We start from the raw sequence: 20,560 nt of genomic DNA, 5'->3' as shown, positions 1-20,560 counted from the left end.
CAAACACCATTTGAAATATTTTTAATTTTCTCCCACCATTTTAAAATGGGCAGATTGTCATTATACAACAAATTTTGCTTATTATTCTTAAAACTTTACCAGATATGGTCAAAGAGAATGAAACAAACTTGGTTGGCATATACTCCTGGGGTAACATTGTATATAGGGCCAAGTAGTGTCAGGGGTCTCTAAATAAAAAAAAAAATAAAAGGGGCTTTAGTATATCCCTATTATTCTTGAGTTAAAGCTAAATCTCTCTGGCATGGTTCTCAAGCACATTCAAACCTCTTTTTTAAATAAAATAACCTAATTTCTGATTATTTTTTCACATTCTACACACCAACATTCTAACAACAAACTTTGAGATATTGAGGGTTTACTTTTCTTTTCTCAGTTTTTTAGAAACATGTGTTTGGTTTAATGAAATTTTGACCCAAGACAAATTCCCATGGATGAAATTAGCTAGATGGAATTATTTTTTCTAATTCTTTACTCCCTCCTTATAATAAAAATAATAAAATGATATATTCATGTACTTGCTGTGATATGTCTTAGTAGAAGAGATTAAGTTTACTTCCCTGCTCCAATCATGTAAGGCTTGGCTGTGTGTTTTGTTTGGAAAGTGGTATACTGGTCAATAGATGAGTAGAGGGTTTAAATGTGCTCACGTGGCTTAGATTGGTCTCTTGCAGTTCTGCTGTTCATCATTGGAAGAACTTTTCACAAATACTTTCTGTGCTCAAAATGTCAAAGAAGTACATTTTACATATAAAACTTGAAGCATTTGAAGTTCAGCCTGGTTCAGCCAAGCCTGATCAAAATCAGCTGAATTGTAGCCTATGCATAAATCCTTGGGCAAGAAAAATTAAGTTTGTTTTTCTGCATTACTGAAATGAAGGTTTTCCCGTTCAGAATTGTTACTGCAAGAGTTGCTGAGTATACTGTAATTTCATTGCCATTTTCCGAGGTATTACATAATTCTTTTTTTTTTTAATTTATTTTTTAGCATTTGGCAGACACAACATCTTTGTATGTGGTGCTGAGGATCGAACCCGGGCCCCACGCATGCCAGGCGAGCGCGCTACCACTTGAGCCACATCCCCAGCCCCGGTATTACATAATTCTAAACTATGGGAAGTTTGCCTGATAGTAGAGATCCAAGCTTGCCTAAGTATAATAAATTTCATACACAGCCTTTTATAGTAATAACTCTCAATAGGCACATTTATTGAGTATCTACTATGTGTCTAGTACTTCATTAAATCTAATACCAAACCATGTAGAAATGGAAATAAATTTTTTGAGAAAATTATGAAATATATTGAGATATTTTCCTCACTTGATTACTAACACCCAGATACTTTATTTTTATACAAAGTCTCTGATAGAAGATTTATCTTTTAGAAATCAACTTTAATACTAATTTGATGTCAAATGCTTTGGGGCTGATCTTAACTCTTGTTTAGTTTGTCTTATGATTTGTAAGAATTTCATTTTTCCCCATCTGTCTTTGAAGAAGTTTCCCTTTGTCCCAAAGCAGGTGGGAAAAGCAGTGTATTTGTCATTGCAAGGAAAGACTTGAGAAAGTGCTTCAATAAGTTGCTTATCTGCTTTGAGCTCAGTGTTCCCATATTTCAAATGGGAACATTAATAAATTCCACTTTATCAAGTAGTTGTGAAGATAATTTAAAAACTATAGAAGTATTGAATTTATAGCTCAAACATTCTTTCTAGGAAAAAAGGGAAAAAAGAAAACAAAGAACAAAAATCCATGAAAATTTTACCTTGTCTTAAAGGGCCATGCATATTATATCTGTAGTTAAGTTTCTTCTAGTCATACAAAATTTTTTTTGTTTTGTCTTCATGTTGGTTTAATATTGTATCCTTCCTTGCCATGATGGTTGATTGAAAGGGGAAAATGAGCTTTTTTTTTTTTTTTAAATCTTTCTGTGACTGTTATTATCTCCTGCTTGAAACAGCGAAGAGGTCTTTTATTCAATCTGTCTTTTGTTAGCTTTATTAGAATCTAGGTTTGTTTCCTTTTTAGCTAGGTCCATGAGGCATGGCATATAGAATGTACCCATCAACAGCCAGATCAAATATAGAATGTACCCATTTAATAGCCAGATCAAATATAAAATGGTTTAATCACAGGTAATATGTAGAAAAAGCATGATTTATAAAGTCTGTCAGTCCTATACTTCAGTCTGGCTACTTCACGCTTACAACCTTCTAAACTTTTATGAGCTTCAATTTCCTCACTTGTCAAAGTGATAATTCTTGTTTCATGGGGTTTCTCAAAGGATTAAACAAGATCCATAAGTTGACTCTTCTTCATTTTGAACTTCAAAGCAAAGAAATCCCATAAACACTATAAATTACCATCTCCAATCTGAAAAACATGGATTCGTATATTTTCCTTGGCTTAAATTTGTTCATGGTCCAAAGTAATTTTTGGAAATATTTGAAAATGTTGCACTGTCTTTTTTTTTTTTTTTTGATAATCAGCTTTGAATTTACAATGTGAAGAAACAGAATTCAGATGGTGATGGCAAAATGTACTTCTCTGGCCCTGCAGTCAACCATAAATTCAAGGAACTCATTTGAAAAAAAATCACTTTTATTTTTGTCCCTTCTCCTTAGCCAGTGTCATGTTTCCTTGGCCTTTCTTCTCAAGGACAAAAAAGAACTAAAATGAAATGTGTTTACATGGGAAAACCAAAATAATTTTGGTTAAAAGTCTGCTTAATTAGATCTCTCAGTGTCACGTACCATCCTTGAAGTGACAATTTCAGTGGAAAGGATGCCTTTCATATTGTTTTCTTTACTAATAAATATATTTTACAAATTAAAGCATTATATTGTTTTTAGGGATCAAAACCAAAATTCAAAGAACATTTCATTCTTCTAATATTTCTAGTAGATATGAAAGACTGCCAAGTCTATCATTATAAATCTCAGATGAATTGAAAGAAATATAATGAAGACTTTGCCCCTCTTTTAAACAAATAAGTTACCATGTTTTGTAGTTTCTGGAATCTACTAAATGTTCCACAAATATTCCAGGCCCATGTAATGATATCAGTTGCTTGTGCTAAGGCAATTGCCCTTTCATATTAATTCAGACATATCCATAGTTCTAAAGTATAAAACTTTAAATTTTGGAGTCTATCAATGGAGGTCCAAGGACAATTTTTTTTTTAATTTTTTATTAGACTTCTGAGGCAAGAAGTCTAATCAAAATATCCTTGTGATGTGAACTTTCCATTAGCTTGTTCATTAACTTCTTTACCATGAAGGCTCCCTGATTCCATTCCTTAGGCAGATTTGGTGGCTCTATAGTACTTGTACACTCTCCATTCTCCACTGTGGCTCCCTACTGCTGTATTATACAGAGTTAGAGTTAGTTACATGTCTCTTATTAGATTATCATCTTTTCTAGGAAGGTCATGAAGGGGCCCTGCTCACCAGTGTTTCCACAGTACTTCACACATGGCAGGCACATAGGAGGCATTGTATATTTGAGTTGACTTTTTTTGGATGAATGAATGAATGAATGAATGAATGAACAAATCTTACAGAGTTGAAGCCTCATTGCTTTTCAGTGAATTCTTCTGACTTCCTCACTTCTGAACTATGTTCCTGACATCTGGAAACCATTAAAAACTGGGGAAAAAGGAAAATGTTCAAAGAAGCAGAATCAGTTGTCTTTTCAAGCTTCATGCATTGGGAAAGTCCTTCTGTCATCCACCCAAGGAAGACACGAGAAAAAGTGAGTTTCCAGCTGCTTAGAAGAGAGATTGGTGATGTTTACCATGTCATGGGAACCACATAGGAATTGGACAAGGATCAGAATTCAAGGTGCTTCCCCCCCCTTCCTTTCATGATATTATCAATCAAAAAATGCTTTCCAAGGACATTATAAAATGATTCAAGGATTGTTCATGCTACTGTTCCCTGATTACTGCAGTCAATCAAGAATCCATTTTATATTATTTCAACATGATGCTACTTGGTTAACTCAGCTGCATACCTAACAGAGTCTTTGATTAAACACATTATTTGGAATTCAGAGAACATTGGTCTCATTCACTTAGTACACAGATCTCCCTTTGCAAACGACCCGCTAAGCACCACCCAGCACTTCTCATTTTAAATAAAATGTAATTCTGCTTTATAGGAAAAGAAACAGTTCTATCCTAATTGTGTGTATTGTCTCCTTTATACTTTTATAAAGAAAAATATTTCTATAGTTTACATAAGAATGTAGTGCTCTTTCACATACATTTTCAAGGTATTTTTTCATTCAAACAATTTATTCATTTTTATGGTAAGCTAGGGAATGTGGTGTTCATAACAGCTGTTATCCTCCCTCATTCATCAGGGATACCTACCCCATTTATCCCTAAGCCCACAGTTGGAGAAAACTGCTTTTATTATTATAGCTATTCATCTAAATCAAGAGGGCACCTGAAAATTTTCAAACTCTTGTCTATTAGTTGGTGCAGTTGTAGTGAATATGGATAGAGGTTGCTTGTGTACTTTTAATTACTCAAACTCAATTTATCCTAAAATAAGTTTCACTGGCTTCTTTCCAGGTTTTCTGCAGTTGTAGAATTCTAGTGGCCTTACCTTGGAGAATGTTTTGGATTTTATTTTTGTGATTAACAACACTTTTTATGTTCAAAAATTTACATTTACTATATTTAAGATCATGCTCTATTTTATCAGGGACTTTTATACCTATTTACAAAATTATATGATATAAAGCATTATTATGATGGATTAGAATGAAAGATCTGAATTTACAGGGTGGGTATACATCTGTATTATCTGTATTGGTTATCTATTGCTACAATAATGCTGCATAATAAACCTCCTAGGTGGCTTACAACAACAACAAAGAAATGATTCGTCAGGTATAGAGAGGGCTTACTCCTGTGTCTATGGTAAGTTTTTTTTTTTAATATTGGCTGGAGTTGCTCAGCTTTGGGTGTACTCTCAGTTGATCTAAGATGGTCTTGGTTGGGAAGACAAGAGTGAGCATCTCGGCTCAATTTCCACATACCTTCATTTTCTAGTAGCCTAGCTCAGGAATGTTTTCATAGCAGTATAAAGGGCAGTAGCAAGATGGTCTATTTGCACAAGTATCTGTCAATCCTCTGCTCACATAATGTTTGCTAATATACCATTGACCAAAGCAAGTAATATGACTGAGCCCAAAGTCTAAGTGAGCAGATACTGCAAAGTTACAAGACAAAGGGCATGGAACTAGGGAAAAGTGAAGAAAGTCTTTGCAAGTAGTTGATTATAGAATATTCCATTCTAAGCCTGTATAAAGCCTGTTTCTACTTTGCATGGACTGTTCGCATTTCTCCCCTTTCCTTGTTCCTCACAGATTTAAATAACTTATGCTCTTGCATGCTGGTGTGTGCTAGTGCGCTCTCGCTCTCTCGCACGCTCGCTCTCGCTCGCTCGCTCTCTCTCTCTCCATCCATCCTGGGCTCATTTTTATTTTCCTTTGCCAGATTCCGTTTGCCTCTCCCTACCCCTTATCCTTCCTTCTTACAGGGAAACGGAACACAAATCTAAAATTCTTATGCACATAGGTAAATTGCTTGAAAGGAGTGTTTTGGGTGGGGAGGGATGTCTTTGGAGTTCTCATTTCTGATTAACTCCTTAGAAATAGAAATGTTGAAGCCTCTTTCTCCAGAAACTTAATAGCGTGGGCGGTTCTGATGTGGGTAGGAATGGGGGAAGAGTCAGACTTAAGTTGTCCTGAAAGGAAAAAAAAAGGAGGGAGAGAGAAAGAGAGAAAGCACTCTGTGAACCAAACACAGAAGCAAAACCTAAATAGATTTCCAATTTTTTATAAAAAAAGTTTTCTCCCAAATTTACCAACTGGAAATTTGAACTGGGCTTTTCTTTTTAATTAAGGGTTTAGAATATACATGTATGCAGGTGGTATTTTAGTTGGTAGTATGTGGTGACAATCATTGTTGCCATAGCTACCTTAAAAGTATTCAACAGAATATCGCTTCATGTTGGAACTTCAAATAAAGGCTGTAAAAGTTCTATGCTCCTCATATAGATTTAATTTAAAGGGAAAAAGGGCTTCTATATTCAGGATGAAATCTGTTTCTTAATCTGTCCCTGAAAATATGGTTCAGTGTTCAAAACAGGTCAATGCAGTCGGGAGTAATTTCTTTAATAGGTTTAAACTGAGTTCATCTAGCTCCTTGCATAGACTTGGCTTACAAAACACTAACTGTATAACAACTTAGCAAAGTGAAATATATTAAAGTGATTTATTATGGTAAACATTTAATGAGGTTTCAGGCTTCTGACTGGTTTCAGAGAAAAAGCCCTGCCAGTATATTATGCTCATGCAATATGTCAATCCTTGATTCAGAAAAAAAAAATGTATCTATAAAAGCCTCATATACAATAACATATACTTTTAGAAGGCTCAAAGACATTTTTTAAAATTTTACTTCCATTAATCTATCTTGGGACAGCCTGGGCTGGATTCCATGTGGTTAATTCAAGTGAAATGGCAATTATGCCTCTCAAAGCATATTATGTATTATGTTTAAGACATTGGAAAGTTTGATATGATTCCCCAGTTCTCTGACCCAAACCTCCTTCTCTTTAAATTAGACTTAGATTTCTTTTCTACCTACTGTTTCAATGGATCATTTCCTTATCAATTAGAACCTCCTAGCCTAAATTTCTTTATAAGAAAAGTGAGGCTGTAATATCCACTTTACAGTTTTGTAAGGATTGAAGGATTGTGTAAATGAAAGTGATCAATATGCTCTTATGTGCCATACATATATAAGGACTTATCATAAACTGATGGTACACTAAAAATAGGGAAAATTCAGATAGATTTCCCCTAAGGAACTTTGATATTAATCCTTGATGAGGGCAGAATTATTGTACAATAATAGAGCGTGAACTCTGATAAGCTTTTTCATTTTCATGGCATGGATTTCCAGGTATTCCTGGGTAAATGGAGTCTCTAACAAGACTTAATTTTCACTTTTTGTAAGTCGGTTCCAAACCTTCAGATTAGGATTTGAAGATGCTTGACTATTAATCTGAGGCTGCACCAGCTGAGTGGCTTTAAAATGTGGGGCTGGACAGTGATTCTATGGTCCTGTTGAAATTATGACACCCTCTAAGTTCAGTTCATTTAATTTCTCATATTAGCTTTGAAAAGGGGCTATGTGACATGTATTTACTTACGTTGAAATTAGAGTATGTTTGGTTTGAGAGGTGCTTAGAATTTCTGAGATCCCTTGAAAGCTTAAGTTATCATCAAAACAGGAGTTGAAAAAGTTTGTTTAGATACTATCTGCAATGACTTGCTGTTGGGTTAATGGCCATTGGGGCACAGGGTGATTGGCTGTGTCTACTCATGAATGACTGCGGTGTTCATTCTGCTGCTTCCCAGTTCCTATTCAAGTGGTGAAAATGGAGCTGGTCTGAGGCACACAGAAGGTTATGTTATTTTCTGAAGAGAAGGTTTTCAGTTCCTTGGTGACTGGAAGGAAACAAAACAAAAATTAATCATTGTTTGGCTTTATTTACAATTAAATTATTAATTGTTAAAAATAAAACTACTCATTCAATTGTGACATCAGATTCATGAGAGGGTTAGGGAAATGAATGCTTTTCTGTGTTGATGTTGAAGTGATAATAGCATAACTGCATATGTTTAAAAATGTATCTGCATCCTGTATGTGTATTTTATATATATAAATATATACAATGTTCAAAATAGATAATGTGGAGCTGCATTGCTTACTATTGTAGCCACTAGGCATATATAGCTATTTAAATTTAAAATCACTTCAGATAAAAAATTACTTCCTCAATTACCATAGATGTATTTTAAGTACTCAGTATCCATATGTGACCAGTAGGTAATGAGTTGAACAATAGAGAATCAAAATATTTCTGCCATCACAAAAAGTTCCATTAGATAGTGCCTGTATAGGGAAAAGTGGGAATATTTTCCTCCACTAACTAAAATGTGAGTTGTTTTAGGAGAAATATTAAGAGGCTTTGGTATTTTATGCCCTCAGAGAAAATTTAGGATAGTCAACTTACCTGCTTCAAAATTAAGAATGAGTCATAAAACATAATTGAATAGCTGCAACAAATTAGAAAATGCAAATATAGTTTCATATTAGTATGCAGAGGGAAAAAGGGTGGGGACAGTAAGAGAGATAAGAGAGACTCAGTCATTTAGATGTCCACATATATGCACATGTAGAGACAGATGGGGGAAAGAAAAGGGTGCATAAACACTGAGGCCCTGGGACAGAGAGGGATAAAGAAAGGTGGACAGCAGCAGGAGGAGGAAGGGAAATAGAGGAATCAGAGGAAAATACCAGGAGGATTTCACCAGCTCCAAGATGTATGTTCACTGAAGGTCACAGATCAGAGCCCAGTGTTGCTGAAAGCTAACATCTTTTATCTTCTGCCCTATCACTTATTGATGGGTCCCTGCTGCCAGCATTTGAAATGCTCTGAAGTGAGCTCCTTGGAGCTGATGTTTTCAACCTAGTTCTTTGGGTCCTAGATGGCAGTTCTTAGGGAATGGTTATCAGAGCAGCAGCAGCATTAATAAGAACCAGTTAGACATGCAAATCCTCAGGTTCTACCCACCTCGACTAACAATCAGAAAATTTGGAGGCTTCTTTAAGATTCTCATGTACTCTCATGTGTGAAAACCACTGTCTCAGAGTTACAGGTAAAAATGGGAGGGTCTGTAAACTCCTTGAAATTTCATGTAATTTTTATTTATTTTTCCTGCAGAGAGGATTCCTAGCTTTCATCAGTTCTCAAAAAATGTGTGGCTCCTGCCAAATTAACAAAACCTCCCTTATATTCCATACTAAGATGAAGAATAAAGTCCTACGCCAAAATAAAATGTATTCTTTGGTGCTTTGCACTTTAGCTATAGTGATAAGGTCAATGTTACTTGAGAGGCTAGATAAAATCAAACTGAGTGCCAGCTCAGGTTGGATCTGATCTTAAACCCTCTTATTATAGGAATTTGGCCTATTTCTATTCTCTAAAAATTGATTTTTACAACCAGATGATAAGAGGTTCTAGTATAGAATCAAGGTATTCAGGTGCCCAACTTAGGAAACGGCAAACTTTCTTTGCCTCCATATTCTACCTTAAGGAGACGCATGGACATTTGAAGGATCTAAATGAGATATTTGGTCTTTCTTACCTGGCATATTGCAGTACTTGCCTTGCATTGGGTATATGAGGATTTTCTAGATATAATTAGTTAAAAATATAAGCAAGTAATGTACATTGTGGGATATTAATACATTGTAATTGATAGTGGCAGCAGAGGCAGCATTGTTGTTGGTTGATGTGGAGACTCTGGGTAGGCTGTTGTTCTGTTGACTACGTGTCAGTGTGAAGCTTATGGGTTTCTTTGCTACTCAGGTGGTTCAAGCAGCTGTTGAAATTGTGACTTATGTCACATCAATCTTAGCCTTGTAGGACTCCAAATCTTCAAAAGAATACTTAATCATTATAATCATATAAGTTATTAGCACTGGCTACATATAAGGATTGGGTTCTGCATGTGACCAAATATAGAGAGGTATTACCAACCAAAAGAAAGATTTCATTTTATTTTTTTCCAATTTATCTAATATTATAACAGCTAACACATCTTAAACCATTTTAGTGGGTAATATTTGTTGTTAACTGTGTGCCAAGCATTCTGCTCAGTACTAGGCATAATACTCCCAAGTTAGATACATTGGTATTCTCTCTCAGTTCATTGATTGATACACTCAATTTGGAGAACTTTAACACATCACATTGTATATTTGTCGGTGTAGGCCAATAGCTATAATGAAAACCCTAATATATATGTTTTTTATTTGTTCTAATTAGCCATACATGATAGCAGAATGCACTTCAATTCATTGTACACAAATAGAACACGACTTTTAATTTCTCTGGTTGTACACCATGTATTTCTTGCTTTCTCACATCCAGTCTCATGCAGGTTAGTGGGGATGGAGGGAATAAACGGATTGGAGTTATGTTCCAGCTTTTATTTAGGGTTGCTTCTTTCCTTTTGTGGCTTCACCCTTCTCTGGGCCCTCAGAGTCCTTTCTTCCTAGGTGGCAGATGGGGGGAAGAACATGGGGTTCTTCTTCAAGTGAGGTTTTGCCTGGCTCTACCTCAAAATGGTGCACATTGCTTGTATTCCAGAACTCAGTCACAGGGTCACATGGAACTATGATGGAGGCTGAAAGACAAACTGTCTGGATTTTGGCAAATTGATCTACAAGTTAGAAAGGTCATGTTGCTGTTTTCATCATTGACTCTGGAGCTTTGTTATTGCAGAAAAATATGATCATAGTTTAAAACCAGATCACTCAGGCCTGGATATGTAGCCTGAAGACTAATTGATTTGGTAAATGGCATTTTCTCTATCTCAATGATAGAGGGCAGCTAGCCTCACTTTTAATTGGGAAAGTTGGCAATATACATGTATGGTATTACCACAATGTCATAAAACTTGCCTCCTAATGGCAGAGCATTCTTTGAAACTTATTGGGCACAACACTACTGTTCACTAGATAAATCCATCAGCACATCAATGAATTCCTAATTAATGGAGAGATGGAATGGCGCCACACACTCCAATAGTAATGGTGGATTACATATGATGCATAGAATGGAAAGGTAAATGAAAAAATTTCAATGACTGAGGCTTATTATGTCATTTGAAATTCAGTAGATTAATAAACTGTAAGTTATTACCAATTAGAATAGATTGATGTCATGTATAACCAATTAAAACAAATAAAAAATTTAAAAAAATAAAAAGAATAGATTGATGGCTTTAATACTATCCTTCTTAAAACATGTGATTCTGGTTCTAGAGAATATTTGCATCCCACTTAGGGTACTTCTGGCTGGTGTTATTGAGCTATGTTGGAAACGCATGAATTTGCATGGATAGTGAAATAGTTTCCTGCTCTAGAAAAAAATTAAAGCAGGGTACACATATACATATATCATGACTTTGACATTCTAGGTGGCAAATCTTCATGTCTGCTTGAGTTTGTGCCAAAACCAGGAAAGAGGTCAAATTATGAATTCCAAGAATTCTGAATTGGGTGCTTCCTGGACACTCAGACTTTGAGAAATAGCTGTTAGCATTTTTCTGGTCATGAGTGTCTATTGTAAGGAATGCTATATTTAACTACATAATCTTTGTAGATTCTATGCCAAATTTCTTTTGCAAAAACGTTGTGTATGACTATTATTTGAGACATTTTTTTTAAAAAATGTGTCACTATTACTTAAAAATCATTTTCCCTAAACTCTTTGATGCAAGATTATGATGCATAGAATATTCACGATTATGTGTTAAAATTGAATAGTTCAAATTGATGCATATAGTTTCTTTGTGACAGTTTAGCAAACATTTCTCCAGTCTGAAAAAAAATGTTACCACATTAGTTGCTGTTGATTTGTGCATTATGGTCAAATTATTACACTTGAGAAATATATTATAATGTTGTGAAGTACGGACATAACAAAATTTAATCTTCTATGCCTGTAGATATCTCCACTGCTATCATTGGTTTCATTATCTGATGTGCAGTTCTCAGTGCCAGTCATATAGGATGTGTATTAGTACTGCAGCACTCTAAACAAACAAACCCAAGTTGGCTTTCAGAAATATATTGACAATACATGTATGCTGAGAATTCTAGGCTTGTGGCTTACAATATGTGAGAAGACAAATATGTATCCATATGCCACTGGTGAATACATTGCAGCTCTGTTTACCTTTTCACTGGCACTATGAACAAAATTATACCATGTGATTATGCAATGAAAGGTATAAACCAATTTAGGGGCTAAAAACAGGGTACAACAATTATGTGGTGGTCATGATTATGCAGTGGCAATGGTAATGTAGTAAAATATGGTACTGCAAACATGGCATAAACTATCAGTTGGATATTTCCATTCTGGATTAGGCAGTGTAGGACTTTTGTTCACACAGGGTTGACCAGGCCCAAATGGATTCCATGGACAAGAAGAAATGATATACACAAGAATTGGTTAAGTTGGGCACCACAAAAGTTTGCATCCTCCAGAAAAGTGCCAGATGATATATAAATGAAAATGAGTTAGAGCCCTCCAAGTCTCATACACTTCCCAAAGTAACATGGCTCTGGAAGAACAAGAGTAAGTATGATTTACTGATGGGGCAAATATGTATGTTCATAGTGTAGGCTACTGGAAAGCAGTGGCCACTCACCTAATAATTTGATGCCCTCTGGCAGATGGGAAGATAAGAAAATCAGCTCAGTGGACAGAGACCTAAATGCGACAAATGGAATCTATAAGGAATTTCTAGTTAAGAGGAAAATCATATCACCATGATTTACAGATATTTGGGCTGTCAAAATGGATTTGATATAGTAGCTGGAACCTGTAAAACCCAGGGATGAATTAGTTGGAGAAACTTCTGTTGGGGCAACAACTATGGCAAAACCATGAATAGTATGTTGAACTTATAATTTAGCAAGTTACTGCATTCTAAAGTAAGGTCACCACTTTGGCTCATAGGAATCATGTGGTTCTTCCTTACCAGACAGGTTCTGAACTATAGGATAGAGAAAACGTATCACAATGTTGTTCTGGGTTCAGAGTCACATGGTTCTAATATTTAACAATTAATAAGTACATGCCTGGAATTTGTCTTGCATGCCAACAGTCGCAATCCAATGTCAATCTTCAGTATCATCAAATACTGATTTGAGACGGACATAATTGGCAGGCAAATTGCACAGGACCTACATGGTTACTAATAGGATCTAACCACAGTACACATATTGTTCAAGTGAAAACTTGGATACTTTTAAGCCTATTATCAACTATGCTTCCATTCTCTTAACAAAATCTGCAATTCTCTGCCCGGCTTTATGCCTCAGGGAGGATATTATTTTGAAATATATCATCTAACTTTCCTTGATAGTTGGCATCTACCAAAGAGAGGCCTCAGCAGATGACTGGAGGTAGGAAAAGAAAGTGATCTAGTCTAGCTTACTTGACTCTTTGAAATCTGTGAAGAGAGCACTTGCATGTCTAAGCTTTATACTTACTGTACCTGTTCATTTGTTAAGGGAGATTCAGTCAGTATTGCTCTGAATACTGTTTCCTAATCATTTCCAGGACATACTGTGATATCAGCATAGTGACACTCTTAAGTGAAATGCATTTAGAAGCCCTGTGGCTTTTCATATCTATGATGGCATAAACGATCCCTCAGAGTTTTAATATTTGCCTAGTGTAGTTAACAAGTTATATGTGACAGGATAGTTAGAAAAAAAGTTTATTTAGGAAGGACATAGGGAGGCAGTGTGTCTGTTATGACCAAAAGTTAAGGACTTTAATCAGGTTTTAAAATTTAAATAAAATAAAGAAATCTCAACCATGTAAAAATACTTGGGGATAAAATTAGCCCCAAACATTAATAACACATTATTTTTATTGTTAAAAATTTTTATTTGTTCTTTTTAGTTATACATGACAGTAGAATCTATTTTGATATAATAAGATGTTTTCCATGCTTTTATAAATATAATTAAGATCCTAGACAATAGTACTTATTTTCAATGTGGAGGGATTTAAAGTGTACATTTTACATATTTTTTTACTTTCTGATCTTATTTAAATTTAGCTTGACAGAATTGAGTAGAACAGTGATAATAGGGACAGATAGGGAAGAGTTCGAATTTAATAAACTGACTTTTACCTTTTTATTGCTAAAATCATAACTGTATCATTGTGGACATTGTGTTTTAAAGAAAGAGGATTTATCACTATTAGTCCACTGTGCTGCCCAAAGTACCATAGTCTAGGTGTTTTAAACAACAGAAATTATTTTTTTTTACAGTTCTGGAGGCTGGATGTCTGAGATCATTGTGTCAGCAGGGTTGGTTCTGTTGAGGACTATCTTCCTGGCCTGAAGATGACCACTCTCTTGCTGTGTTCTTACATGGTGGAAGAGTATGGGAGCAAGTTATTTGGTATCTCTGATAAGGATATTGCTGCGAGTAGGACAGGATGGGGTCTGACTTTGAGGAGTTCTAACAAACCAGGTATGCATACTTGCCCAAGAAATCAAATGAATAAAATGATGAAGTAGGAAAGGAATTTATTTAGTATATTTATATTGGGAAAACAGGGGGACAAGCATCCTCAGCTCCACCTTTAGGACTACTGCATGAACTTTATGTTTAAATAGGGAAAGAATTGGGGTTAGAAGCAAGAGGTATGCATAATTAAGCAGTCTTGGTCAAACTGCTCTGGGGGATCATCTTCTGGTTCAACAAGGTCCTAGAGAGGCCATTATTGCTTGAAGTGAATTGCTATTTCACTTCCTATCTCAAGATGATTTCTCCTTCTTTTGTGTGTGTGTGTGTGTGTGTGTGTAGGGGGGCGGGGCTCATCATGGGCTCATCTGTCTGTAAGGCTTGCTGTGCCTGGAAGATTTAGGGCACTAGAAACTTATAGAAACCACCCGGTCTAGAATGACACTGTTGACTATGATTTCCCTGTAAATCTTAAAAAATACCTCAGTTAGTCTTATCTTGTTGTCTCTTGACTATGATGTCCTTGCCAAAAGCAGTATGCTACCTTCTCCACCTGCTTTATTTCAAACATGACTGAATTTACTTTGAAATTAGACTTTTTTTAATTTTGAAATTCACCCTTTCATTAGTCCAAGGCCTTTTGCTAGGGTTATTAGGAATGACCACGGAAGTCAAAGCAAAGAATATGATTATCACCTGAAAGGACAATCTTAGAGATCAATAAGTCTCAAACTTGTCTGTATCCTGGATCATCTGAGGAACACCAAAGTTACTGATGTCAGTATCCTCCAGATATTGTAATTTAATCGGTATGGGGGTATTGCCTGAGCATTGAAAATTTAAATTTAAATTACTTTCCCTAGGTAATTCTATGTGCAGAGGCAGATTTGGAAACCACTAGTATTGATCAGGGATTGGCAAATTATGGCTTGTTGGGCCCATCTCTTGCCAATTTTTACATACTCTATGAGCTAAAATGTTTCTTCAACCTTTTAGAATTATAAAAAACACATCTAAAGAAGAACGGTATTTTATGATCATACTCTGTAGTCAGTGGCCCTTACAAGATTGCAGCTTCTGGGGAAAGAGACAGTGTGTGGTTACTACATTTGATTGTGTATGAGAATGTCAGGTCAGACACTTTGTCTTAATTATAGATTAGTAAAAACAACTCACCCACTATGCCTGTCCACACCTATGCTTTCTTCTAGCAAAACAAAAACATTTATATTCAATATATTTCTTATATGAATGTAAGAAAAACAGCTTTTGTAAAGCTTCTGCATAGCTGAATAAGAGGAAGGAATTTTCCAGCATGTTTCTTTTTAGGTAGTTGCATGTGTGCATGTGTAGTTTTAGTTTCAGCATAGTGAAAATGCATTACTCTCCACAACAAAAGCTTTAATGTGATTTTTTTTTTTTTAGCTTTTTCCAGTGATGGTAGAGGTGGGAGGGGGAGTAGTTGGGTAGTCTTTAGAAAGCTAAATTTATGGTGGTTTGTATTTGTTGTTTTCTTCCATTCATATGAATGAATTATAGGAACAGGCATACAATATGTTTGGCCTTGATATGTATAGGGAATGAAGTCATCCAAACTAGATGACAGAGGCTAGCAGTGTTATCGGTAATGAATTAAATTCAAGTCTACTCAATCAGTAGTGTGGACTAAGTGAATTCCATTACTGTTTAAAAATCATGAGAAACCCCTGGACACTTAGTAGGCTGGTTTAGAACCTCTTCTTTACTCTGTGGCACCCTTGTGTCTATTTATTTCACTGCTTATAACAAATTTGGAAGTAAAGATGCAATCTAACTCCAATCAATAATTATCTATTTTGCTTTTAATCCATACCTGTAGGGCTAATTGGATGTAATATGTGCTTATGCTGCAGTTCAGATGAAAACACTGAAATGCAAAGAGGCTTAAAGATTTGGTCAAAGAAAAGAGCCAAAATAAAAGTCTTCCCATTGTGCAAATAAGCACACAGTACTCCTTCTCTCTGATATTTCATTATTTTAACTCCAAGGCCTCAGGGTCTTTATAACTAAATAATACGTCTTGAATCCAAAATGAGTGATCAAGGGCATTAAAATGGGCGTGTGACAGGACATTTGTCTATAAATAAGTGACTGGCAATGGTTGATGTGATAAAACTTGTAGGTTCAAATATGGTGTTTTAAAACCTAATTAAATGTGGTCTCTGAATTTTATGTACAAATTATCCTTTTAGGAAAGCCATGCTATCTCACTGTGATACTGCAGCCTACTTGGGAAAGCTGCCTTAACTTTAGAGAATAGTTTTCAGCTAAATATAATCAAGTTTTAAAATTTAAATTTCTTTTTCTTTTCTTAAAAGGGTGAATGTTTCAAAGTGGTAAAAAAAAAATTAAAAATACACCATTCCTTTTGAGATGTGAAATGGTTGCCCTAGTTCACCCATAACATTCTGAAAGTTGGGGAGGAGGGGGTGCTACAAGGAAATAGCTCTCTCCTTGTTAAAACAGAATACAAGGCTCCAAGTTTTGGCTTTGGAAACGGTGTCCCTGCTGTGTGTGGTGAAGTGGGTATGGCTTACTCAGTTACTTCATTAGTTCATCTGAACTTCAACTCTTCCCTCTTAAACTCTCTGGCCCAAACAATGATTAGTTGGTGTTTACACATAGGTTTTGTACTGGAATACAGCAGGCAAGTACAATAAGATACAAGCAAGATGAGGACTCTGACTTACAGAGTTCTTATCTTGTCACAGCAAACTTTCTCTCACAGGCTTTCAGACTTCATCCTATCCCATATAGGACAGGGATCTAACCTGTTTCACCTGTTAATCTCTTGGCCCCTTATCTGTCTGCTATTGCACAAAGTTAGTTCCTTTACTGAGGATAGTTTCCACAACTGACTGTAGTGGATGCCATGGTGTTTACTTCAGATTCTCTCTATAAAGGGTTGAAGCTCTCATTCCTTAGCTGTTGTGGCTATTGCTTGCTGATGGTTCTCACCTCATTTCCTCTCAAGCCCTTACCCTTGGCTGAAGGGTACTACCTTTTCTAAGGTTGTATCCTTCCCCAAGGGGTTGCCTTCATCCATTGATTTAGAGGTTAAATGTACAGGCACAGAAGTTTGGCCCCTTACTTTGGATCTAGAAAATTCTGAAGGGTCCTCTTCACTCCATTGTGTCCCCAAAGGATTGGCTGAAGTCTCTGTTGCAGGTGCATTACAGCTTAACTTCTTCCTCTGCCCAATCTGGCTTTCTTTGCCTCCTGACTAGTGGTATTCCTGAGAGCTCTCCACAATGAATGTCCTTTGCAAATCTATGTTTCAAAGTCTGTTTCCAGGGGAACCTGACCTAAGACATATACACATGCATATGTGCCTTTTCAACAAATAATAGATAGTATTCACCCCTTTAGCTGGGAAGCAGTTCATAATTTCCTTATTTAAAAGTGAGATTTAGATCACCAAAGACATGGATCTAGTAAGCAGTTGCACCAGGCATCTCAAACCAAATCCTGCATTCTTATCTACTCTGGCATGTTGCTCCCTTTTATTATTGTGATTTTTTTTCAAATATACAGAAAATAATAAAATAGACACACATATACCCACTTGGCAGATTTGATGGACGTTATTATTTTACCATCCTTCTTTCAAATCTTTAAAGAAATGATACATTGCACATTGGCTAAATCCTTCTCCCCCAAACCTTTCACCTTCATTATTTCCTGATTCCTTAAAAACAAACTATCAGTCAAATAATAAATGTACACATATAAATAAATTAACATGATATTCTTACTGATGAAAAATTTATTGTAAGTTGGCCCACTTGCTGGAAGCAAAAAATAAAGCCATATTTTAATCTCGATTAACATATCTTACTTAATTTTGTACATTCAGCATGACTCAAGAATGTTTTGCTAAATGTTTCTTTTACTCTCAACTTTCACAACTATATTTAATTTGAGGGAAATCAGTTCCCATATGTTTCTAATTAATATACTTTACTACTCATCAGACTGTTGTTTGTATAGTCAACTGACAACTGAAAAAAAGCTTTTTCAGCTTTTATCCTTAGGTTGAACAGGAGGAACTTGTCAGCAAGAAATAAAATTGAACTAAATACTTTATTTGAAGCATGAACTTCACTATAACAGAGTTTCAGCTCATTCTGAATTTGGGAAAGCAGTCCTATACTGCTTACTCATGCATGTATTCCTCTTGCTCTTCTCATTTTGTCTTCCTCACCATTATACTATGTGTGAGTATAAGGTCAGGATGTTAGTGTCTTTAGGCTAAAGTAGCCTAATATTGCCTTTGACTGCAGTAATTCAATTATAACCAAAGAAATCAAGAATTTTAGGATGAAAGCCCATTTATGCTAAAAAAAAAACATGGGGTTTGATGGTATCAAGCATACAATAGCATTTGTGTTCTATGATTGTGTCCACATGATTGTCAGGAAGTGACAGAGGGTCAAGAGACTGTATAAATTAGACTGTATGCTGGAATGGAAGCAGCAGTAATGATATCTTGGAATAACATCTCCTTTCCAGTATCCTTGAAGTACTGATGCTATCCATTTGCCCAGGGCCAGGACAGTTGAGTCAATTGATCCTGGACAGTCATGTGGAGGTAGCATCCATAAATTAGGGGGTAGAATAAATGATATAGTGATGTATAGAAGTACAGTTTGAAACCATTGCCTTTGACAGACATATCCCCCAAATTAGGAATGCTACTGAGACCAGTAATTAACAGTTTGAATTTGGTAGCATGTCACTTAACAGAAACCAGGAAATATGTCTTAAAGTTTGGAAAATTTTCTGATATTATTTGATTTAAAAGATTGTGCATGTATTTAGTTTGTATTTTGGAGTCTTCATCTATCCTAATGAATCTTAAGTGTGGTCTTTTAATGTTATCCCAGATTTTTTGAATATTCTGTTCATGGTCTCTCTCTCTCTTTTTTTTTTTTTTAATGGTTGACTTTATTTTCAAGATTATCTTTAAGGGCTAAAAATCTATCTTCAAAGTTGTTTAATCAATTGGTAATACTTTCCATTGAGTTTTTAATTTGTTTTATTGATTCCTTCATTCCAAGGATTTGTGTTTCTTTTTCAGAAACTCTATCCCTTTATTGAAGTGATCTTTTACTTCCTGTATTTTATCTCTGATTTCACTCTTTACTTTCTCTTTTAGCTCATAGAACAGTTTAACTATGAGCTTTCTAAATTCCTTCTCTGACATTTCCTCCACTGTGATGTCAATGAAGTTGAAGCATTATGGACCATTTGGAATGTTTTTTTTCCCTTTGTTTTTCCATATTGTTTGCATGTCTACCCATCTATTGCTATAGTTATGATTTCTTTTAAACAAATGACTACTTTGTGAGCCTCTTTTCCTTAAGAGCCCTGGATTGGATGAATATCCAGATAATGACATTTTTAAGTCAATGTGTGACCTCTGCTGATCCCAATATAAGCACCACTTTAAGAGATGCCACTGACAAAGGCCCAGTGGCCCGCGGCGGGCCAGAGCTTCCAATCACTCCTGCAAGGTAGGCGGGCCTGCGACCCACCGGCAGAAGAGGAGCAGCGGCCTGCTGAGAGGCAGAGCCGCCCCCTCCCCCTGCGCCGGCAAGGTAGAGGGAACTGTGACCACGCACAGAGCAGGCCCAGCGGCCTGCTGAGGGGCAGAGCCGCCCCCCACCCCCCGCGCCTGCCAGGTAGGGGAACTGTGGCCACCGACAGAAAAGGCCCAGTGGCCCGCAGCGGGACAGAGCTTCCAATCACTCCTGCAAGGTAGGCGGGCCTGCGACCCACCGGCAGAAGAGGAGCAGCGGCCTGCTGACAGGCAGAGCCGCCCCCTCCCCCCCGCGCCTGCAAGGTAGACGGAACTGTGACCACGCACAGAGCAGGCCCAGCGGCCTGCTGAGGGGCAGAGCCACCCCCCACCCCCCGCGCCTACCAGGTAGGTGGAACGGTGACCACCGACAGAAAAGGCCCAGTGGCCCGCGGTGGGACAGAGCTTCCAATCACTCCTGCAAGGTAGGCGGGCCTGCGACCCACCTGCAGAAGAGGAGCAGCGGCCTGCTGAGAGGCAGAGCCGCCCCCTCCCCCTGCGCCGGCAAAGTAGAGGGAACTGTGACCACGCACAGAGCAGGCCCAGTGGCCTGCTAAGGGGCAGAGCCGCCCCCCACCCCCCGGGCCTGCCAGGTAGGCGGAACTGTGACCACTGACAGAAAAGGCCCAGTGGCCCGCGGAGGGGCAGAGCTTCCAATCACTCCTGCAAGGTAGGCGGGCCTGCGACCCACCGGCAGAAGAGGAGCAGCGGCCTGCTGACAGGCAGAGCCGCCCCCTCCCCCCCGCGCCTGCAAGGTAGACGGAACTGT

The 20,560-nt window shown here is 37.0% G+C and overlaps 1 long non-coding RNA gene across 1 annotated transcript; it reads left to right on the top strand.

Annotated features, from left to right (window-relative positions):
* The first annotated feature begins 3,617 nt into the window (after window positions 1–3,617).
* Window positions 3,618–12,175, top strand: LOC131423673 (uncharacterized). The gene is made up of 3 exons (XR_009225539.1): window positions 3,618–3,772; window positions 4,884–4,949; window positions 12,074–12,175. It is a non-coding gene; the product is annotated as an uncharacterized LOC131423673 (long non-coding RNA).
* Window positions 12,176–20,560: the final 8,385 nt, after the last annotated feature.

The sequence above is a fragment of the Marmota monax genome, unplaced genomic scaffold (genome assembly GCF_021218885.2).
Source record: "Marmota monax isolate L192 unplaced genomic scaffold, Marmota_monax_Labrador192_F-V1.1 WCK01_AAM20220418_F8-fsc00307, whole genome shotgun sequence".
Classification (NCBI taxonomy): Eukaryota; Metazoa; Chordata; class Mammalia; order Rodentia; family Sciuridae; genus Marmota; species Marmota monax.
The sequence above is the reverse complement of the archived record's forward strand: the minus strand, read 5'-3'. Positions and strand labels throughout refer to the sequence as shown.